The sequence below is a fragment of the Arachis hypogaea genome, chromosome 5 (assembly GCF_003086295.3).
Source record: "Arachis hypogaea cultivar Tifrunner chromosome 5, arahy.Tifrunner.gnm2.J5K5, whole genome shotgun sequence".
Taxonomy (NCBI): domain Eukaryota; kingdom Viridiplantae; phylum Streptophyta; class Magnoliopsida; order Fabales; family Fabaceae; genus Arachis; species Arachis hypogaea.
Genome location: NC_092040.1, coordinates 53,801,765 through 53,824,416, shown reverse-complemented (window position 1 = coordinate 53,824,416; position 22,652 = coordinate 53,801,765). Strand labels below are relative to the sequence as shown.

Genomic DNA, 22,652 nt, shown 5'->3' with positions numbered 1-22,652 from the left:
GGCCATTGTTGAGAGGGTCGTCCGCCATGGTAAAGGGATGACTTCCAGGTCCCCGGCAACAGCGCCAATGTTCCGAGGGTTACCTGAAACGTGTAGCTCGGTCGTTTTGGAGAAGTCCCGAGGTGGGGGAACTGATGACCCGAGCTTGATATGTAGAGTGGTTGGTGGTTGTACCTGCAATGACACTCCGATGCTTAAGTTAGCATGGGTCCAAGCAGATATGTGTAGAATGTGGAATGAATGCCATACCTGGGTGTTCCAGTGTATTTATAGTAGTTGGCCGTGATCTTCCCTGGATAAGATATTCTTATCTTATCTTATCTTTTGGGAGTTTTATCTCTATCTTTTGTGGAACCGCCCTTTCTAGGCCTTTTCGGCCTTTAGGTTTTGGGCTGCGTTCCTTTTGATGGGCCTTCCTTGCTTTATGGTCCGAGGTCCGACCTTTAGGTGTGGGCCTTAGGGCGAGGTCGGACCTTCTATGAACTTGCCGAGTTGGGGAGCTCGGTCAGGGTATGAACAGTACTATTGGATGCATTTTGCAATCCATTCAGACTCTTGAGAAATCATATTGACTTGTTGAGTCATCATTTTGTTCTGAGCCAATATGGCATTCAGAGCATCAATTTCAAGAACTCCCTTCCTTTGAGGCATCCCATTACTCACAGGATTCTTTTCAAAGGTGTACATGAACTAGTTATTTGCAACCATTTCAATGAGTTCCTGAGCTTCTGCATGCATTTTCTTCAGGTGAATAGATCCACCTGCAGAATGGTCCAATGACATTTTAGACAATGCAGACAGACCATCATAGAATATATCCAGGATGGTCCATTCTGAAAGCATGTCAGAAGGACACTTTTTGGTCAGTTGCTTGTATCTTTCCCAAGCTTCATAGAGGGATTCACCTTCTTTCTGCCTGAAGGTTTGAACATCCACTCTAAGCTTGCTCAGCTTTTGAGGAAGAAAGAATTTGGCTAAGAAAGTCGTGACCAGCTTATCCCAAGAGTTCAGGCTATCTCTAGGTTGAGAGTCCAACCATATTCTAGCTCTGTCTCTTACAGCAAAAGGGAAAAGCATAAGCTTATAGACCTCGGGATCAACTCCATTGGTCTTAACAGTATCACAGATCTGCAAGAATTCAGTTAAGAACTGAAAAGTATCTTCTGATGGAAGTCCATAAGACTTGCAATTCTGTTGCATAAGAGAAACTAATTGAGGTTTTAGCTCAAAATTGTTTACTCCAATGGCAGGGATTGAGATTCTTCTTCCATGGAAGTTAGAATTTAGTGCAGTGAAGTCACCAAGCATCTTCCTTGCATTGTTGTTCTTGTTGGGTTCGGCCATTACTTCTTTTCGAGATTCTCTGTAAGGTTTTCTCTGGATTGTTGTGCTTTAGCTTCTCTTAGCTTCTTCTTCAGAGTCCTTTCAGGTTTAGGATTTACTTCAACAAGAATGTCCTTGTCCTTGCTCCTGCTCATATGAAAAATAATAGGATAGAAGAGGAATCCTCTATGTTACAGTATAGAGATTCCTTTATGTGAGTAGAAGAAGAAAAGAATAGAAGAATGATGTAGAGAGAAGAGATGAAGAATTTGAACACAGAGAGGGGGAGAGGGTTTGAATTATAAGAAGAAGAGAAGAATGTTAGTGATTAAATAAATAAATAGAAGAAGATGAGAGAGAGAGTTTTCGAAAATAATTAAAAGGAAAAGGAAAATATTTTTTTATTTTAAAATTTTGTTAGAATTCGAAAATTAAGAGAAGAAATATAATAAAATTAAAATTTGAAATAATTAGTTAATTAAAAAGAATTTTGAAAAAGAAGTTAATGATTTTCGAAAATTAGAGAGAGAAAAGTAGTTAGGTGGTTTTGAAAAAAGATAAGAATTTAAAAATCAAACAAAAAGTTAAGTAGTTAATCAAAAAAGCAATTTTGGAAAGATAAGAAGTTAGAAAAGATTTTGAAATTAACTTTGAAAAAGATAGGATTTGAAAAAGATATGTTTGAAAAGATATGATTGAAAAGATATGATTGAAATTTATTTTGAAAAAGATTTAATTTTAAAATCAGAATTAATAACTTGATTCACAAGAAATCAAAAGATATGATCCTAAAATTTAAAGTTTGAATCTTTCTTAACAAGAAAGTAACAAACTTGAAATTTTTGAATCAAAACATTAATTGTTAGTATTAATTTCGAAAAATAAGAGGCAAAAATAGGAAAAAGATTTTGAAAAGTTTTGAAAAAGATTTTTGAGAATTTTCGAAAAACAAAGAAAAAATGAAAAAATTTGATTTTGAAAAAGATTTTGAAAAGATAAATTTTTGAAATTGAAATATTGACTTGATTAACAAGAAAGAACTTATTTTAAAATTTTTTGACTAAATCAACCCAAAGATTTCGAAATTTATGAGTGAAACAAGGAAAAGATATGTTTTTTTATTTTTTTGAATTTAATAAGGAAAGAGAAAAACCACAAAATGACTAAACACATAAAAATTTTGGATTAAAACAAATGATGCATGCAAGAACACTATGAATGTCAAGATGAACACCAAGAACACTTTAAAGATCATGATGAACATCAAGAACTTATTTTTGAAAAATTTTCAAGAAAAGAAAAATATGCAAGAACAAGAATGCATATGAAAAACAAGAAAAGATACAAAACAATAAAATGTAAAGATAAAACAAGAAGACTTACCAAGAACAACTTGAAGATCATGAAGAACAACATGCATGAGTTTTCGAAAACTTTTAGAAAAATTAAAACATGCAATTGACACCAAACTCAAAACTTGAAACACAAAATTATTTTTGTTATTATGATTTTATTAATTTTTTTGTTTTGGAAAAACGAAAAAGAAGAGAAAATTTTTGAAAGATTTTTGAAAACTTTTTGAAAATAAAATAAAGGTTGAAACAAGAAGAAAATCACCTAATCTGAGCAACAAGATGAACCGTCAGTTGTCCAAACTCGAACAATCCCCGGCAACGGCGCCAAAAACTTGATAGGCAAAATTGTTATCCCTTGGCATGGCTCCAAAAACTTGGTGCACAATATCATGATTCACATGTCTCTTCACAACTTCGCACAGCTGACCAGCAAGTGCACTAGGTCGTCCAAGTAATACCTTACGTGAGTAAGGGTCGATCCCACGGAGATTGTCGGCTTGAAGCAAGCTATGGTCATCTTGTAAATCTCAGTCAGGCGGATTCAGATGGTTATAGAGTTTGATAATTAAAAGGTAAATAAACATAAAATAAAGATATAGATACTTATGTAATTCATTGGTGGGAATTTCAGATTCATATCTCTATCTTTATTTTATGTTTATTTATCTTTTAATTATCAAAACTCTATAACCATTTGAATCCGCCTGACTGAGATTTACAACATGACCATAGCTTGCTTCAAGCCGACAATCTCTGTGGGATCGACCCTTACTCATGTAAGGTATTACTTGGACGACCCAGTGCACTTGTTGGTCAGCTGTGCGAAGTTGTGAAGAGACGTGTGAATCATGGTATTGCGCACCAAGTTTTGGAGCCATGCCAAGGGATAACAATTTCGTGCACCAAGTTTTTGGCGCCGTTGCCGGAGATTATTCAAGTTTGGACAACTGACGGTTCATCTTGTTGCTCAAATTAGGTAACTTTCTTTTCATTTTATTTTCAAAAAAAATCTTTCAAAACTTTCCTTCTGTTTTCAAAAAATTCTCAAAATTTTTAAGAATGAATTCTAGAGTTTCATATGATACTTTCATCATCACAAGAGCCTTTTTTATTCCCATCAATTTGGCTGTTGTATGTGATGTCTTGCTGAAGCTTGGCTAACCATATCTAATCTCTTTAGACTGAAGCTTTAGACTAACATTGCATGACTCCAGGAATTCATTTTAAAAATTTTGAATTTCTTATTTTCTTTTTCCTAAATAATTATCTAAAAAAATACAAAAAAATTAATAAAATCATAAAAAACCAAAAAAAAAAATATTTTGTGTTTCTTATTTGAGTCTAGTGTCAATTTTTAAGTTTGGTGTCAATTTCATGTTATAATTTTTCTAAAAAAGTTTTCAAAAATTCTTGCATTGCATTCTTCATTATCTTCAAGTTGTTCTTAATGAGTCTCCTTGTTTAATCTTCATATTTTCTTGTTTTGTGTCTTTTGTCGTTTTTCATATGCATTTTTGAATTCATAGTATCTAAATAGGAAAAATCTCTGAGTTTGGTGTCTTGCATGTTTTTCTTTTCTTAAAAATTTTTCAAAAACATATTCTTGATGTTCATCATGATCTTCAAAGTGTTCTTGGTGATCATCTTGACATTCAAAGTGTTCTTGCATGCATTAGTTGTTTTTATTCATGATTTTTATGTTTTGCTTCAAATTGGTGTTTTTCTCTCTCATCATTAAAAATTCAAAAATAAAAAAATATATTTCCCTTATTTTCCTCATAAATTTCGAAATCTTTGGATTGACTTAGTCAAAAAATTTTAAAATAAGTTGTTTCTTGATAGTCAAGTCAAGATTTCAATTTCAAAAATTTTATCTTTTCAAAATCTTTTTCAAAATCTTTTTCTTTTTCATTTTTTCCTTTGTTTTTCGAAAATTTTCAAAACTTTTCAAAATCCTTTTCCTATTTTTACCTCATATTTTTTGAAATTAATACTAACAATTAAATGTTTTGATTCAAAAACTTTCAAGTTGTTACTTGCCTATTAAGAAAGGTTCTATCTCTAAATTTTAAAATTATATCTTTTAGTTTCTTGTTAGCCAAGACATCAACTTTAACTTTTAAAAATCAAATATTTTTAATTTCCTTTTCAAATCTTTTTCAAAATAAATTTCAATCATATCTTCATAATCATATCTTTTTCAAATCATATCTTTTTTTAATCAAATCTTTTTCAAATCATATATTTTTCATACTTTAGTTTCAAAATCTTTTCTAACTTCTTATCTTTTCGAAATTGATTTTCAAATCTTTTCAATTAACCACATAACTTTTTGTTTGATTTTTAAAATTCTTATCTTTTTCAAAACTACCTAACTAATTTTCGAAAACTCCTCACCCTTTTTCAAAATTTTTTTTAATTAACTAGTTGTTTCAAATTTTACTTTTATTTCTTCTCTTAATTTTTGAATTCTAACTAAATTTTAAAATAAAAACAAAAATATTTTCCTTTTCCTTTTAATTATTTTCGAAAACTCTCTCTCTCTCTCTCATCTTCATCTATTTATTTATTTAATCACTAACACTCTTCTCTTCTTCTTATACTTCGAACCCTCTCTCCCTCTCTGTGTTCGAATTCTTCATCTCTTCTCTCTATATCATTCTTCTATTCTTTTCTTCTTCTACTTACATAAGGGAATCTCTATACTGTGACATAGAGGATTTTTCTTCCTTTTCTGTTCTCTTTTTTTTCATTTGAGCAGGAGCAAGGACAAGAACATTCTTGTTGAAGCTGGAAATGAAAATGAAAAAACTATGAAGAAGAAGCTAAGAGAAGCTAAAGCACAACAATCCAGAGAAAAACTTACAGAGGATCTCGAAAAAGAAGTAATGGCCGAACCCAACAAGAACAACAATGCAAGGAAGGTGCTTGGTGATTTTACTACACCAACTTCCAACTTCCATAGAAGAAACATCTCAATCCCTGCTATTGGAGCAAACAATTTTGAGCTTAAGCCTCAATTAGTTTCTCTGATGCAACAGAATTGTAAGTTCTATGGACTTCCATCAGAAGATCCCTTTTATTTCTTAACTGAATTCTTGCAGATCTGTGATACTGTTAAGACCAATGGAGTTGGTCCCGAGGTCTACAAGCTTATACTTTTCCCTTTTGCTGTAAGAGACAAAGCTAGAATATGGTTGGACTCTCAACCAAGAGATAGCTTGAACTCTTGGGATAAGCTGGTCACGGCTTTCTTAGCCAAATTCTTTCCTCTTCAAAAGCTGAGCAAGCTTAGAGTAGATGTTCAAACTTTCAGGTAGAAAGAACGTGAATCCCTCTATGAAGCTTGGAAAAGATACAAGCAACTGACCAAAAAGTGTCCTTCTGACATGCTTTCAGAATGGACCATCTTGGATATATTCTATGATGGTCTGTCTGAATTGTCTAAGATGTCATTAGACCATTCTGCAGGTGGACCTATTCACCTAAAGAAAATGCGTGCAGAAGCTTAGGAACTCATTGAAGTGGTTGCAAATAACCAGTTCATGTACACCTCTGAAAGGAATCCTGTGAGTAATGGGACGCCTCAGAGGAAGGGAGTTCTTGAAATTGATGCTCTGAATGCCATATTGGCTCAGAACAAAATTTTGACTCAGCAAGTCAATATGATTTCTCAGAGTCTGAATTGATTACAAAATACATCCAACAGTACTAAAGAAGCATCTTTTGAAGAAGAAGCTTATGATCTTGAGAACCGTGCAATGGCAGAGGTGAATTACATGGGCAAAGCCTATGGAAACACCTATAATCCCTCATGGAGAAATCATCCAAATTTCTCATGGAAGGATCAAAAAAAGCCTCAACAAGGCTTTAACAATAATAATGGTGGAAGAAATAGGTTTAGCAATGGCAAGCCTTTTCTATCATCCTCTCAGCAGCAGACAGAGAATTTTGAGCAGAACCCATCTAGCTTAGCAAATATAGTCTCTGATGTATCTAAGGCCACTCTCAGTTTCATGAATGAAACAAGGTCCTCCATCAGAAACTTGGAGGCACAAGTGGGTCAGCTGAGTAAAAGGGTTACTGAAACTCCTTCTAGTACTCTCCCAAGCAATACAGAAGAGAATCCCAAAAGAGAGTGCAAGGCCATAACTGTGACCAACATGGCCGAACATGGAGAGAGTGAAAAGGCAGTGATTCTTAGTGAGGATGACCTTAGGGAACATCCACTGGCCATTAAGGAGTACCCCAATGAGGAACCAAAGGAATCCGAGGCTCATACAGAGACCATAGAGATTCCATTGAACTTTCTATTACCATTCTTGAGCTCTGATGACTATTCATCTTCTGAAGAAGATGGAGACATTGCTGAAGGGCAAGTTGCCCAGTATTTAGGAGCAATCATGAAGTTGAATACTAAGCTATTTGGTAATGAGACTTGGGAGGATGAACCTCCATTGCTCATTAATGAACTGAATACCTGGATTCAGCAAACTTTACCTCAAAAGAAACAGGATCCTGGTAAATTCTTAATACCATGTACCATAAGCACCATGACCTTTGAGGAGGCTTTGTGTGACCTAGGGTCAGGTATTAACCTCATGCCACTCTCTGTAATGGAGAAACTAGGAATCTTTGAGGTACAAGCTGTAAAAATCTCACTAGAGATGGCAGACAAATCAATAAAACAGGCTTATGGACTAGTAGAGGACATGCTAGTGAAGGTTGAATGCCTTTACATCCCTGCTGATTTTATAATCCTAGACACTGGGAAGGATGAGGATGAATCCATCATCCTTGGTAGACCTTTCCTAGCCACAGCAAAAGCGGTGATTGATGTTGACAGAGGAGAGTTGGATCTTCAATTGAATGAGGACTACCTTGTATTCAAGATTTAAGGTTCTCCTTCTGTACACATGGAGAATAAGCATGAAAAGCTTCTTCCAATATAGAGTCAAACAAAGCCCCCACATTCAAACTCTAAGTTTGGTGTTGGGAGGCCACAACCAAACTCTAAGTTTGGTGTTGAGAGGCCACGACCAAACTTAAAGTTTGGTGTTGAGAGGCCACAACCATGCTCTGATTATCTGTGAGGCTCCATGAGAGCCCACTGTCAAGCTATTGACATTAAAGAAGCGCTTATTGGGAGGCAACCCAATTTTTATTTATCTATGATAAATTTCCATTTTCCATTATTATTTCATGTTTTCTTTAGGATTGATGATCATGTGGAGTCACAAAAACAACTGCAATAATCAAAGCTAATTCAAAAATAGCATTAAAAATAGCACACCCTGGAGGAAGAACTTACTGGCGTTTAAACGCCAGTAAGGGTAGCAGGATGGGCGTTAAACGCCTAGTCTGGCACCATTCTGGGTGTTTAACGCCAGAAAGAAGCACCAGACTGGCGTTTAACGCCAGAAACAGGCTACAGCTTGGCATTAAATGCCAGGAAAGGTATAAAAGTTGGCGTTTAATGCCAGAAAAAGGCAGCAGTCTGGCGTTAAATGCCAGAATTGCACTCTAAGGGCATTTTTGCATGCCTAAATTGAGCAGGGATGAGAAGTCCTTGACCCCTCAGGATATGTGGACCCTACAGGATCCCCACTAACCTCAACTCATTCTCTCTCTCACACATTTTCATAACACTCTACCCCAAATACCCTTCACCAATCACCTCCATATCTCTTCCTTAAAAACCCCACCTACCTCTAAAAATTCAAAATTATTTTCCTCCCAAACCCAACCCAAAATACACGAACCCAATACCCTCACTCCTATATAAACCCATCATCCCTCCTTCAATTTCACACATCACAAACACCTTATACCCCCTTGGCCGAATTCTCTCTCTCCTCTATCTCCCCCATTTTTCTTCTTCTTCCCCTTCTTTCTTTCTTCTTTTGCTCGAGGACGAGCAAACCTTTTAAGTTTGGTGTGGTAAAAGCATTGCTTTTTGTTTTTCCATAACCATTTGTGGCACCTAAGGCTAGAGAAACCTCTAGAAAGAGGAAAGGGAAGGCAAAAGCTTCCACCTCCGAGTCATGGGAGATGGAGAGATTCATCTCAAAGGTCCATCAAGACCACTTCTATGAAGTTGTGTCCAAGAAGAAAGTGATCCCTGAGGTCCCTTTCATGCTCAAAACGAATGAGTATCCAAAGATCTGACATGAGATCCGAAGAAGAGGTTGGGAAGTTCTCACCAACCCCATTCAACAAGTCGGAACCTTAATGGTTCAAGAGTTACATGCAAATGAATGGATCACTAGGAACCATGATCAAAGTATGAACCCGAATCCAAAGAATTGGCTTACAATGGTTCGGCGGAAATACTTAGATTTCAGTTCGAAAAATGTAAGGTTGGCGTTCAACTTGCCAATTATGCAAGAAAACACACGCCCTTCACTAGAAGGGTCAACTTTGATAAAAGGTTGGACCAAGTCCTCATGGACATATATGTAGAAGGAGCTCAATAGAAAAGAGACTCAAAAGGCAAGCCGGTTCAATTGAGAAGACCATACCTTAAGCCTGTGGCTAGAGGATGGTTGGAGTTCATCCAACGCTCCATCATTCCTAATAGCAACCAATCCAAAGTAACTGTGGATCGGGCCATCATGATCCATAGTATCATGATTAGGGAGGAAGTGGAAGTTCATGAGATCATACCTCCAGAACTCTACAAGGTGGCTGACAAGTCCTTCACTTTAGCAAGGTTAGCCTTTCCTCATCTTATTTGTCACCTATGCAATTTAGCTGGAACTGTCATAGTGGAAGACATCCTCATTGAAGAGGACAAGCCCATCACTAAAAAGAGGATGGAGCAAATAAGAGAGCCCACTCATGGACCTCAACAAGAGCATGAGGAAGTCCCTCATCAAGAAATCTATGAGATGCATCAAGGGATGCATTTTCCTCCACACAACTATTAGGATCAACTCAACACCTCTTTGGGAGATTTGAGTTCAAATATGGAGCAACTAAGGATGGAGCACCAAGAGCACTCCATTATCCTCCATGAAATTAGAGAGGATCAAATGGCCATGAGGGAAGAGCAACAAAGGCAAGGAAGAGACATAGAGGAGCTCAGGCATTCCATTGGATATTCAAGAAGAACTAGCCGCCATCACTAAGGTGGACCCATTCTTTGATTTCCTTGTTCTTATCTTTCTGGTTTTTTCGATTTTTATGCTTTATGTGTCATCTATGTTTGTGTCTTCATTACATGATCATTAGTGTCTAGTGTCTCTGTCTTAAAGCTATGAATAATTCCATGAATCCTTCACCATTCTTAAATGAAAAATGTTCCTAATTACAAAAGAACAAGAAGTACATGAATTTCAAATGTTATCTTGAAATTAGTTTCATTACTTTGAAGTGGTGGCAATACTTTTTGTTTTCTAAATGAATGCTTGAACAGTGCATATTTTTTATAGTGAAGTTTATAAATGTTAAAATTGTTGGCTCTTGAAAGAATGATGAACAAAGAGAAATGTTATTGATAATCTGAAAAATCATGAAATTGATTCTTGAAGCAAGAAAAAGCAGTGAAAAGGAAAAACCTTGCGAAAAAAAAAAGAGAAAGAAAGAAAAAGAAAAAGCAAACAGAAAAAGCCAGTAGCCTTTTAAACCAAAAGGCAAGGGTAAAAAGGATCCAAGACTTTAAGCATCAGTGGATAGGAGGGACTAAAGGAATAAAATCCTGGCCTAAGCGGTTAAACCAAGCTGTCCCTAACCATGTGCTTGTGTCATGAAAGTCCAAGTGAAGAGCTTGAGACAGAGTGGTTAAAGTCGTGATCCAAAGCAAAAAGAGTGTGCTTAAGAACTCTGGACACCTCTAATTGGGGACTTTAGCAAAGTCATAATCTGAAAAGGTTCACCCAGTTATGTGTCTGTGACATTTATGTATCCGGTGGTAATATTGGAAAACAAAGTGCTTAGGGCCACAGCCAAGACTCATAAAGTAGCTGTGTTCAAGAATCAACATACTGAACTAGGAGAATCAATAACACTATCCAAAATTCTGGGTTCCTTTAGATGCCAATCATTCTGAATTTCAAAGGAAAAAGTGAGATGCCAAAATTGTTCAGAAGCAAAAAGCTATTAGCCCCGCTCATCTAATTGGGACTAAGTTTCATTGATATTGTGAGATTCATTGTATATTCTCTTCTTTTTATTCTATTTTATTTTCAGCTGCTTGGGGACAAGCAACCATTTACGTTTGGTGTTGTGATGAGCCGATAATTTATACGCTTTTTGGCATTGTTTTTAGGTATATTTTAGTAGAATCTAGCTACTTTTTAGTATATTTTTTTTAGTTTTTAAGCAAAATTTACATTTCTGGACTTTACTATGAGTTTGTGTGTTTTTCTGTGATTTCAGGTATTTTCTGGCTGAAATTGAGGGACCTGAGCAAAAATATGATTCAGAGGCTAAAAAAGGACTGCAGATGTTGTTGGATTCTGTCCTCTCTGCACTTGAAATCGATTTTCTGAAGCTACGAAAGCCCAATTGGTGTGCTCTAAATTGCGTTGGAACGTAGACATCCTGGGCTTTCCAGCAATATATAATACTCTATACTTTGCCCGAGTTTTGACTACGCAAATTGGCGTTTAAACGCCAACTTCCTGCCCTATTCTAGTGTTAAACGCCCGAACATAGTTACAAGCTAGAGTTAAACGCCCAAACTGGCACCAAAGCTGGCGTTCAACTCCAACAAAAGTCTCTACACATGAAAACTTCAATGTTCAGCCCAAGCACACACCAAGTGGGCCCCGAAAGTGGATTTCTGCATCATTTACTTATCTCTGTATACTCTAGTAACTAGTTTAGTATAAATAGGACTTTTTACCATTGTATTGATATCTTTTGGATCATCTTTGATCTGAGGATCAATCTTGGGAATGTTTTTCCTTAGACTTGGAGGCTGGCCACTCGGCCATGCCTAGACTATTTTCACTTGTGTATTTTCAACGGTGGAGTTTCTACACACCATAGATTAAGGTGTGGAGCTCTGCTGTTCCTCGAGTATTAATGCAAAGTACTATTGTTCTTCTATTTAATACAAGCTTATTCTTATTCTAAGATATTCATTCGCACACAGGAACATGATGAATGTGATGATTAAGTGACACTCATCACCATTCTCACTTATGAACGCGTGCTTGACAAACACTTCCGTTCTACATGAAAACAAGCTTGAACGCATATCTCTTGGGTTTCTAATCAACGATGCACATTGAATCCCCTCTGACAATGGGGCATCTGAACTCGAGATTAGAACCTTTGTGGTATAGTCTAGAAACATATGGCAGCATTCCTGAGATCTGGAAAGTCTAAACCTTGTATGTGGTATTCCGAGTAGGATCTAGAAAGGGATGACTGTGACGAGCTTCAAACTCGCGACTGTGGGGCATAGTGACAGACGCAAAAGGATCATTGGATCTTATTCCGACACGATCGAGAACCAACAGCTGATTAGCCATGCGGTAGCTGTGCCTGGTATTTTTCATCCGAGACGAGAAATCCGACAGTTGATTAGCCGTACAGAAACTGTAGAGGACCATTTTCATTGAGAGGATGGGAGGTATCCATTGACAACGGTGATCCCCAACATACAGCTTACCATGGAAAGGAGTATGAATGATTGAATGAAGACAGTAGGAAAGCAGAGATTCAGAAGGAATAACGCATCTCCATACACTTATCTGAAATTCCCACCAATGAATTACATAAGTATCTCTATCTTTATTTATGTTTATTTATCTTTTAATTATCAAAACTCTATAACCATTTGAATCCGCTTAACTGAGATTTACAAGATGACCATAGCTTGCTTCAAGCCAACAATCTCAGTGGGATCGACCCTTACTCACGTAAGGTATTACTTGGATGACCCAGTGCACTTGCTGGTCAGCTGTGCGAAGTTGTGAAGAGACGTGTGAATCATGGTATTGCGCACCAAGTTTTGGAGCCATGCCAAGGGATAAAAATTTCGTGTACCAATGTTCTTCCTCAAGAAGTTGATCACCACTTTCTTATCATTTGTTGATGTAGATATGGCCTCTACCCACTTTGACACATAATCCACAGCCACCAATATATAGTTGTTTGAGTATGAGGGTGGGAATGGTCCCATAAAATCAATCCCCCAAACATCAAGCAATTCCAACTCCATGATGAATCTCTGTGGCATCTCATTTTTTCTTGGGAAGGTTGCTAGCTCTTTGACATTCATTGCACCTTGTCACAAACTCTTTTGTGTCTTTGAATATTGTTGGCCAAAAGAACCCATATTGCAGCACCCTGGCTGCAGTCCTTTCTCCACTAAAATGTCCTCTATAAGTGGATCCATGGCAATGCCAAAGGACCTCTTGTCCTTCTTCATGGGAGATGCATCTTCTCAAGATCCCATCAGCACACCTTTTAAACAAATAGGGCTCATCCCAAATATAGTGTTTAGCATCATTGATTAGCTTTCTCCTCATGTGTTTGTTGATGTTGGTGGGTAGCTCTCCAATAGTCTTAAAGTTGGCTATGTCTGCAAACCAGGGGGTTTCTTGGATCATTGGTACGCGAAATCATGATCTCACATACTTTCTTCACAACTCTGCGTAGCTGACCAGCAAGTGCACTGGGTCGTCCAAGTAATACCTTACATGAGTAAGGGTCGATCCCACGGAGATTGACGGCTTGAAGCAAGCTATAGTCATCTTGTAAATCTCAGTTAGGCAGATTCAAATGGTTATGGGATTTTGATAATTAAAAGATAGATAAAACATAAAATAGGATAGAGATACTTATGTAATTCATTGGTAGGAATTTCAGATAAGCGTTTGGAGATGCTTTACGCCTTTTGAATCTCTGCTTTCCTACTGCCTTCATCTAGTCATTTATACTCCCTTCTATGGCAGGCTGTATGTTGGGGGATCATCGTTGTCAATGGCTACCGTCCGTCTTCTCAGTGAAAATGGTCCGGCTACGGGTTACATAGGGCTAATCATTTGTCATTTCTCACTTGTGTTTGAATAAGATCCAATGATCCTTTTGCGCACTGTCACTGCTCCCAACACTCGTGAGTTTGAAGCTCGCCACAGTCATCCCATCCGAGATCCTATTCGGAATACCACAGACAAGGTTTAAACTTTCTTAATCTCAGGAATGCTGCCAATTGATTCTAGCTTATATCACGAAGACTCTAATCTCACAGAATGGAAGGCTCTGTTGCCAGGAGAGGCAACCATACATCGTGGACCCGGAGACCAAGAGATATACATTCAAGCTTGTTTTCAGGTAGAACAGAAGTGGTTGTCAGGCACGCATTCATAAGTGAGAATGGTGATGAGTGTCACTTGATCATCACATTCATCATGTTGAAGTGCGAATGAATATCTTAGAACAAGAATAAGCTTGAATTGAATAGAAAACAGTAGTAATTGCATTAATTCATGAGGAACAGCAGAGCTCCACACCATAGTCTATGAGGTGTAGAAACTCCACCGTTGAAAATACATAAGTGATGAAGGTCCAGGCATGGCCGACTGGCCTACCCCTTAAACATGATCAAGAGATCAAAAGTGATACAAATATAGTCTCCAAAATGATCTAAAGATCTCCCGATATGAAAATATAATAGTAAAAGGTCCTATTATAATGACTAGTAACCTAGGGTTTACAGAGATAAGTAAATGATGCAGAAATTCACTTCAAGGGCCCACTTGGTGTGTGCTTGGGCTGGGCATTGAACACTACAAAATTCTTGTTTATTTGTGGAAGTTTTTTAGTGGGAATTATTATAAACCTCCATAATATATTTTAATAGTGACAATTTGTAAAACTCCTCTAAATTACTAACAATAACTCCCATAGATCAATCAATACTAAAAACATTTCTAGCCCAAATAAATATTAGCCCATAACAAAAATTGAAAAAAAAAACATTCAGAAAAGGGGGCTTCGAGCGATTGCGAGAAAGAGAGAGAGAGAGAGTGGGAGAGGCACCTCTGTGAAACCCTAAAATCTTGACCTCCCTGCCACCGCCATTCATCTCCTTACCGCCGTCGTCTCCTCCGTCAAAGCGTTACTGGTGCAGAGTTATGAATGGAGGACGAGGTAATCGTGGAGCCTATGAATTCGTTGACCTCTCATAGTGACGATTTCATTCAGATTTTTGAGGTAATGCTTTAAATCTTTTGCTTATGCGTCGTCTTCCACTGTGGATTGTGCCACTGGTTCTGCTTTTCCTCCGGCGGCTTGAAGCACTCAGAGTGTGGTTTGGGCGCGGATTCGGTGGTGTGGTTTGGGCGCAGATTCGGTGGTGCTAGCTAAGGAGATTAAGAAGGCGAGCTAGCGAGTCTCTGTAAGCTTCAAGTCAAGTCATTACAATTAGGATTTGTTCCTAATTTTTTCTTGTTCTTTGCTTTCTTCAATTTTTCAAAATTTTTCAAAGATATTAGTTTCTGTGATAATTTGATGATATAGTTTTGGCAAAGCTATACACAATTCTGTTTCTTATGTTCTAATGTACTTTTCTCTTCTATAAATTTTTCAAAGGTGAAGAGACATAAATGGAAAATTGTTATTTTCTATTGAAAATTTTGATTTTTTCTTGAAGTAAAAAGGATGTTAGGGTTCATAGTTTGAAAGAGAAGTATATAATAAATTTCTTTCTTGTATGCAACTTTGTACTGTGTTTGATTCAGTATCATCATAAGAGTTTTTGGCTTTCTTTCAGGGGCAAGATCCTTGAGGTACTGAAAATTTGGCCTGAGAGGAGTATTCAAGTTATTGTTGTCACAGATGGTGAGCGAATTTTAGGACTCAGAGACCTTGAATGTCAGGTATTCGTTCCTTGATTTACTATAACTACTAGACTCCTATCATTCTGTTTTATCTGAAGCTGTTACTTTTTAGTATATAGATACATTAATTCAATGAAAACATGATATATAGTAAAATAAGTTACTTAGGCTTCAATTATTTTATGTTAGATGTGTTTCATTTCAGGGAGTGGGAATTTCTGTTGGAAAATCAGCTTTGTACACAGCACTAGGAGGGCTTCGTCCATCAGCAGTTTGCATTTTCAATCTTCTACTAACTTTTTTCTTCTCATTATACCATTATATATGTCTCATTATACCATTACATACATGCCTTGATATCTGCATATCACTTTAATTTGCATTGATATGAAGTGATTTTGATGGTATCTGGTTTCTATATGGGAATATTCTGAACTTCTGAGTGAGTTCATGGCTGCTGTAAAGCAAAACTATGGGGAAAAAGTTCTTGTGCAGGTTACGAATTTTAAACAAGTTTTTATGATGTTATGAACCTGAATCATTCAATTGAGTTTCTGTTACCTTAAAATGTTTTTTCTGCAGTTTAAAGATTTTGTAAATCATAATGCTTTCAAGTTGCTTGCGAAATACGGCACATCTCATCTAGTCTTCAATGATGATATTCAGGTACTATAATTGAAGCATTGAACTTTGGCCGACCACACTTTCCTGTTCCTCGGTGTCGGCGAGGTAACAAATTAGCAATCATAAAAGCTTGCTTGGTGCCTCGGGGGGAAAAGAGTGAAAACAGATACTATTTCTATTTTTTATTTTTAAAATACCCTTTATATATGTATATATTTGCACTTGACAAGTTAATTCATCTCATGTTTTTGCCATGATTTCAGGCAGGAACTGAAATAGCAGAACTTATAGCTCTTGAGATGTCAAAGCATGTGATAATAATAATAATAATAATAATAATAATAATAATAATAATAATAATAATAATAAAGACTTCAATCTTCATTGCTGACACAGTAGTCTTATATTGATTTATGGAGTGAATTTTAAATTACAATCTATGGGGCTGTTCTATTTCTTTGTGCAGACAAAGAAATCGATAGAGGAAACTCGCAAGAAGATATGACTTGTAGACTCAAAGGTAGTAGAAAAACCATGATAATACTCTACTTTTTAGTATAAGAAGATTGTAAAAAACTAAACTATGGTCAATCAGATCCACTTTATCGACTCCATTTTGCAAGTATTTTCTATCAATTTCTTTAGGGAGTGGGGTGATGAGCCAGGTGAGTGTAGTTATAGAACATTTTTCTTGGAGCGTAGAAACAGGGACATTATGAAAAGGCAACGCCGTCAAGTTTTATTCAGCAGAATTATCACTGCCATTGGTATTAGCTTACATAATTTTCCTGAAGGAATGGCAGTGTTCCTTAGGTCCGTGAAGGTAATAAACCTCAATTTTGGTGTTATTGTTGCATGTTATTGCCTTAATATTGTAACTTTATGCCATTAATTCTTCTTTATATGTAATTATGTAGGGCATTCAGGTTGGTCTTAACGTTGCATTAGTCATAGTTTTGCACAATATCCCAAAGGTATTTTTATTATATTTTACCTTATAATATAATCTTAGTGTTCTATTAATAAATTCCTTAAATAGTTTAACGTTAAACAATTGTGACACTCTTCTTGTATATATCTCTTTTTTCAAATTCTCAATAATCCCTTTCCATTTTCTTCTATTAATATATCTCTTCTATTAATATAATCTTAGTGTTCTATTAATAAATATTAGATAAGACCTTTAATGATATAGGTTTATGCTTTGTAGGATTTGATGTAGAAGCTAGAAAGCATTAACAGGTAGGTTATTTATTATAGCTTATTTTCTAGGTGCGCATCAACTTCAATTATTAGGGTTGGGGCTAGCTAGATTAATTAGTCAATGTTTGGGTTCGGTTGAAGATAGCAACAAAGTTGAATAACTTGTATAAGGAGAGGAAGTACATTTTAAATAGCTGTCAACAAAGCTTCAATGTCTTATCTAATTAATCCTTTTTATCTACTTATCTTGTAGAGATTAGGTTGTAATGTATATTTCTAACTTACCACACTGTTGGTGTAGTATTAAGTTATGGTTATATATACTTGTGTAGTTACGGTTGATTTCTGTGCTTAGTAATGTGACTAGTTATGTACCTCTTTTCTTTGCAATGCTCAAATTACAATATTTATTTTTAATTCATAAGTAAAGATCAAATTATAATATTTAAATTTCTTTAAAGTTAAATAATATTTAGTTTGATTGATGTTATTTGTTCAATCAATAATAGTGATTTATAGCTTCCAGATCTGTTTAGTTTCAATTTTAAATGGGTTTGCAACCATTCAGTTTGCTGCAATTTTTTTTTATTTGAAAATCCAGTTTTATAGGGGTTTTAAACCGCCACAAAAATTAAAAAAAACCGCCAAAAAGTTTCACTCAGAATCCCCACAAAGTAAACAAAAAACCGCCACTAAATTACGTTGTGGGGGTTTTGTAAAACCGCCACAAATAAGCTCGTGGCACCTCAAATTTTGGAGGTTTTGGAAACTCCCACAAACCTTTTTGTGGGGGTTTCAAACCTCCACAAATCAAGAAAAAAACTGCCACAAATAAGCTTGAATCCTGTAGTGGAAGCTTTCACGTGCATAGGCTTTTCATGGAGTTAAATGCCATCTCTAGTGCCAGTTTAGGCGTTTAACTCCAGCTTTTATCCCAGTTCTGGCGTTTAATGCCAAAAAAGGGTCTCTGACCGGCGTTTTGACGCCAGTTTGGGCCATCAAATCTCGGGAAAAGTATGAACTATTATACATTTCTGGAAAGCCCAAGATGTCTACTTTCCAACGCAATTGAGATTGCACCAATTGGACTTCTATTTCTCCAGAAAATTAACTTCGAGTGCAAGGAGGTCAGAATCCAACAGCATCTGCAGTCCTTTGTCAGCCTCTGAATAAGATTTTTGCTCAAGTCCCTCAATTTCAGCCAGAAAATATCTGAAATCATAGAAAAACACACAAACTCATAGTAAAGTCCAGAAATGTGATTTTTGCATAAAAACTAATAAAAATATACTAAAAACTACCTAAAAACAATGCCAAAAAGCGTATAAATTATCTGCTCATCACAACACCAAACTTAAATTGTTGCTTGTCCCCAAGTAACTGAAAACAAAATAGAATAAAAAGAAGAGAATATACAATGAATTCCAAAATATCAATGAAGTTTAGCTCTAATTAGATGAGTGGGACTAGTAGCTTTTTGCTTCTTAACAATTTTGGCATCTCACTTTATCCTTTGAAATTCAGAATAATTGGCATCTATGGGAACTCAGAATTTAGATAGTGTTATTGATTCTTCTAGTTCAGTATGTTAATTCTTGAACACAGCTACTTTATGAGTCTTGGCCTTGACCCTAAGCACCTTATTTTCCAGTATTACCACCAGATACATAAATGCCACAGACACATAACTGGGTAAATCTTTTCAGATTGTGACTTGGCTTTGCTAAAGTCCCCAGTTAGAGGTGTCCAGAGTTCTTGAGCACACTCTTATTGCTTTGGATCACGACTTTAACCACTCAATCTCAAGCTTTTCACTTGGACCTTCATGACACAAGCACATGGTTAGGGACAGCTTGATTTAGCCGCTTAAGCCAGGATTTTATTCTTTTAGGCCCTCATATCCACTGATGCTCAAAGCCTTGGATCCTCTTTATCCTTGCCTTTTGGTTAAAAGTGCTATTGGATTTTTCTGCTTGTTTTTTCTATTTCTTTATTATTATTTTTTTCACCATTTTTTTCCTCGCAAGCTTGTGTTTTTCACTGCTTTTTCTTGCTTCAAGAATCAATTCTTTTGATTTTTCAGATCATCAATAATATTTCTCTTTTTTCATTATTATTTCAAGAGCCAACAAATTTAACATTCATAAACTTCACTATCAAAAATATGCACTTTTCAAGCATTCATTCAGAAAACAAAAAGTATTGCCACCACATCAAAATAATTAAACTAATTTCAAGATAAAATTTGAAATTCATGCACTTCTTGTTCTTTTGTAATTAGGAACATTTTTAATTTAAAAAAGGTGAAGGATTCATGGAATTATTCATAGCTTTAAGACATAGACACTAGACACTAATGATCATGTAATGAAGCCAAAACATAGATAAAACATCAAGCATAGAAATCGAAAAACAGAAAAATAAGAACAGGGAAATTAAAGAACCGGTCCACCTTAGTGATGGTGGCTAGTTCTCCTTCTTGAAGATCCTATGAAGTGCTTGAGCTCATCAATGTCTCTTCATTGCCTATGTTGCTCTTCCCTCATGGCTATTTGATCCTCTCTAATTTCATGGAGAATAATGGAGTGCTCTTGGTGCTCCATCCTTAGTTGCTCCATATTGGAACTCAAATCTCCCAAAGAGGTATTGAGTTGCTCCCAATAGTTGTGTGGAGGAAAATGCATCCCTTGAGGCATCTCAGAGATTTCTTGATGAGGGACTTCCTCATTTTCTTGTTGAGGTCCATGAGTGGGCTCTCTTATTTGCTCCATCCTCTTTTTAGTGATGGGCTTGTCCTTTTCAATGAGGATGTCTTCCTCTATGACAATTCCAGCTAAACTGCATAGGTGACAAATGAGATGAGGAAAGGCTAACCTTGCCAAAGTGGAGGGCTTGTCAGCCACTTTGCGAGTTCTAGAGATATAACCTCATGAACTTCTACTTCCTCTCCAATCATGATGCTATGGATCATGATATCCCGATCTACAGTCATTTCGGATCGGTTGCTAGTAGGAATGATGGAGTGTTGGATGAATTCCAACCATCCTCTAGCCACAGGTTTATGGTCATGCCTTCTCAATTGAACCGGCTTGCCTTTGGAGTCTCTTTTCCACTGAGCTCCTTCCACACATATGTCCATGAGGACTTGGTCCAACCTTTGATCAAAGTTGACCCTTCTAGTGCAGGGGTGTGCATCTCCTTGCATCATTGGCAAGTTGAATACCAACCTTACATTTTCCAGACTGAAATCTAAGTATTTTCCCTAAACCATTGTAAGCCAATTCTTTGAGTTCGGGTTCACACTTTGATCATGGTTCTTGGTGATCCATGCATTAGCATAGAACTCTTGAACTATTAAGATTCTGATGGGACCTCAGGGATCACCTTCTTCTTGGCCACAACTTCATAGAAGTGGTCTTGATGGACCTTTGAGATGAATCTCACCTTCTCCCATGATTCGGAGGTGGAAGTTTTTGCCTTCCCTTTCTTCTTTCCAGAGGTTTCTCCGGCCTTAGATGCCATAAATGGTTATGGAAAAACAAAAAGCAACGCTTTTACCACACCAAACTTAAAAGGTTTGCTAATCTTCGAGCAAAAAAAAAAGAAGGATGGAGAAAAAGAAGAAATAGAGGAGAAGGAGGGTGAAGAGAGGTTCGGCCAAGAAGGGGAAAAGTGTATATGATGTGTGAAAATGAAGGAGTGATGAGGGGTTTATATAAGAGTGGAAGAGAAGGGTATCCGTGTGTGAGGGTTGGGTTGGGAGGGAAAGTTTTTGAATTCTGAATGGTGGGGTAGGTGGGGTTTTTGGGGAAGAGTGGGTGGATGTAAGTGGTGAAGAGGTAATATGGAAGAGAGATGGAGGTGATTGGTGAGTGGTATTTCGGGAAGGGTGTTATGGGAAGGTGTGAAGAAGAGAGAGAGTGAGTTGAGGTAGGTAGGGATCCTGTGGGATCCATAGATCTTGAGGTTTCAAGAATTTCTCATCCCTGCACCATTTTGGCATGTAAACGCCCCTTTGAGTGCCAATCCTAGCGTTAAATGCCAGGTTGCTGCCCATTTCTGGAATTTAACGCCAGCTTTTCTTTCCTTTTTGGCGTTTAATGCCAGCTTAGTGCCCTTTTCTGGCGTTAAACACCCATAATGGTACCAGACTGGGCGTTTAACGCCCATTCTGCTACCTTTACTGGCATTTAAATGCCAGTAAGCTCATCCTCCAGGGTGTGCTATTTTTAATACTATTTTTGACTTTTGCTTTTGTTTTTGTGACTCCACATGATCATCATCCTAAAGAAAACATAAAATAACAATGGAAAATCGAAATTTAACATAGATAAGTAAAAATTGGGTTGCATCCCAATAAGCGCTTCTTTAATGTCAATAGCTTGACAGTGAGCTCTCATGGAGCCTCACAGATACTCAGAGCATGGTTGGGGCCTCCCAACACCAAACTTAGAGTTTGAATGTGGGGGCTTTGCTTGACTCTTTGTTGAGAGAATTAGATGAAGCTTTTTATGCTTCTTCCCCATGTTTACAGAGGAAAATATTTGAGCCTTAAACACAAGGTAGTCCTGATTCACTTGAAGGACTAACTCTCATCTGTCTACATCAATCACAGCTTTTGCTGTGGCTAGGAAGGGTCTTCCAAGGATGATGGATCCATCCTCATCCTTCCTACTGTCTAGGATTATGAAGTCAGTAGGGATGTAAAGGCCTTCAATCTTTACCAAGACATCCTCTACAAGTCCATAAGCCTATTTCTTTGATTTGTCTGCCATCTCCAGTGAGATTCTTGCAGCTTGTACCTCAAAGATCCCTAATTTTTCCATTACAAAGAGTGGCATGAGGTTTACACTTGACCCCAAGTCACACAGAGCCTTTTCAATGGTCATGATGCCAATGGTGCAAGGTATTAAGAACCTTCCGGGATCCGGTTTCTTTTGAGGTATCTTCAGCTGAGCCAAGGCATTTAGTTCATTAATGAGCAATGGAGGTTCATCCTCCTAAGTGTCATTACCAAATAATTTGGCATTCAGCTTCATGATTGCTACTAGATACTGAGCAATTTGCTCTTCAGTAGTAACTTCATCTTCTTCAGAAGAAGAATATTCTTCAGAGCTCATGAATGGTAATAGAAAGTTCAGCAGAATCTCAATGGTTTCTAGATGAGCCTCAGATTCCTTTGGTTTCTCATGAGGGGACTCCCTAGTGGTCAGTGGACGTCCCATGAGGTCTTCCTCACTAGGAATCACTGCCTTTCCTTCCTCTATAGGTTCGGCCATGTTGGACGTGTAGATGGCTTTGCACTCTATTTTTAGATTCACTTCTGTATTGCTCGGGAGAGTGCTAGGAG

At 36.9% G+C, this 22,652-nt stretch overlaps 1 pseudogene; it reads left to right on the top strand.

The window, feature by feature from the left end:
* Window positions 1–14,774: 14,774 nt before the first annotated feature.
* Window positions 14,775–17,321, top strand: LOC112803550 (NADP-dependent malic enzyme-like; annotated as a pseudogene).
* The last annotated feature ends 5,331 nt before the right edge of the window (window positions 17,322–22,652 follow it).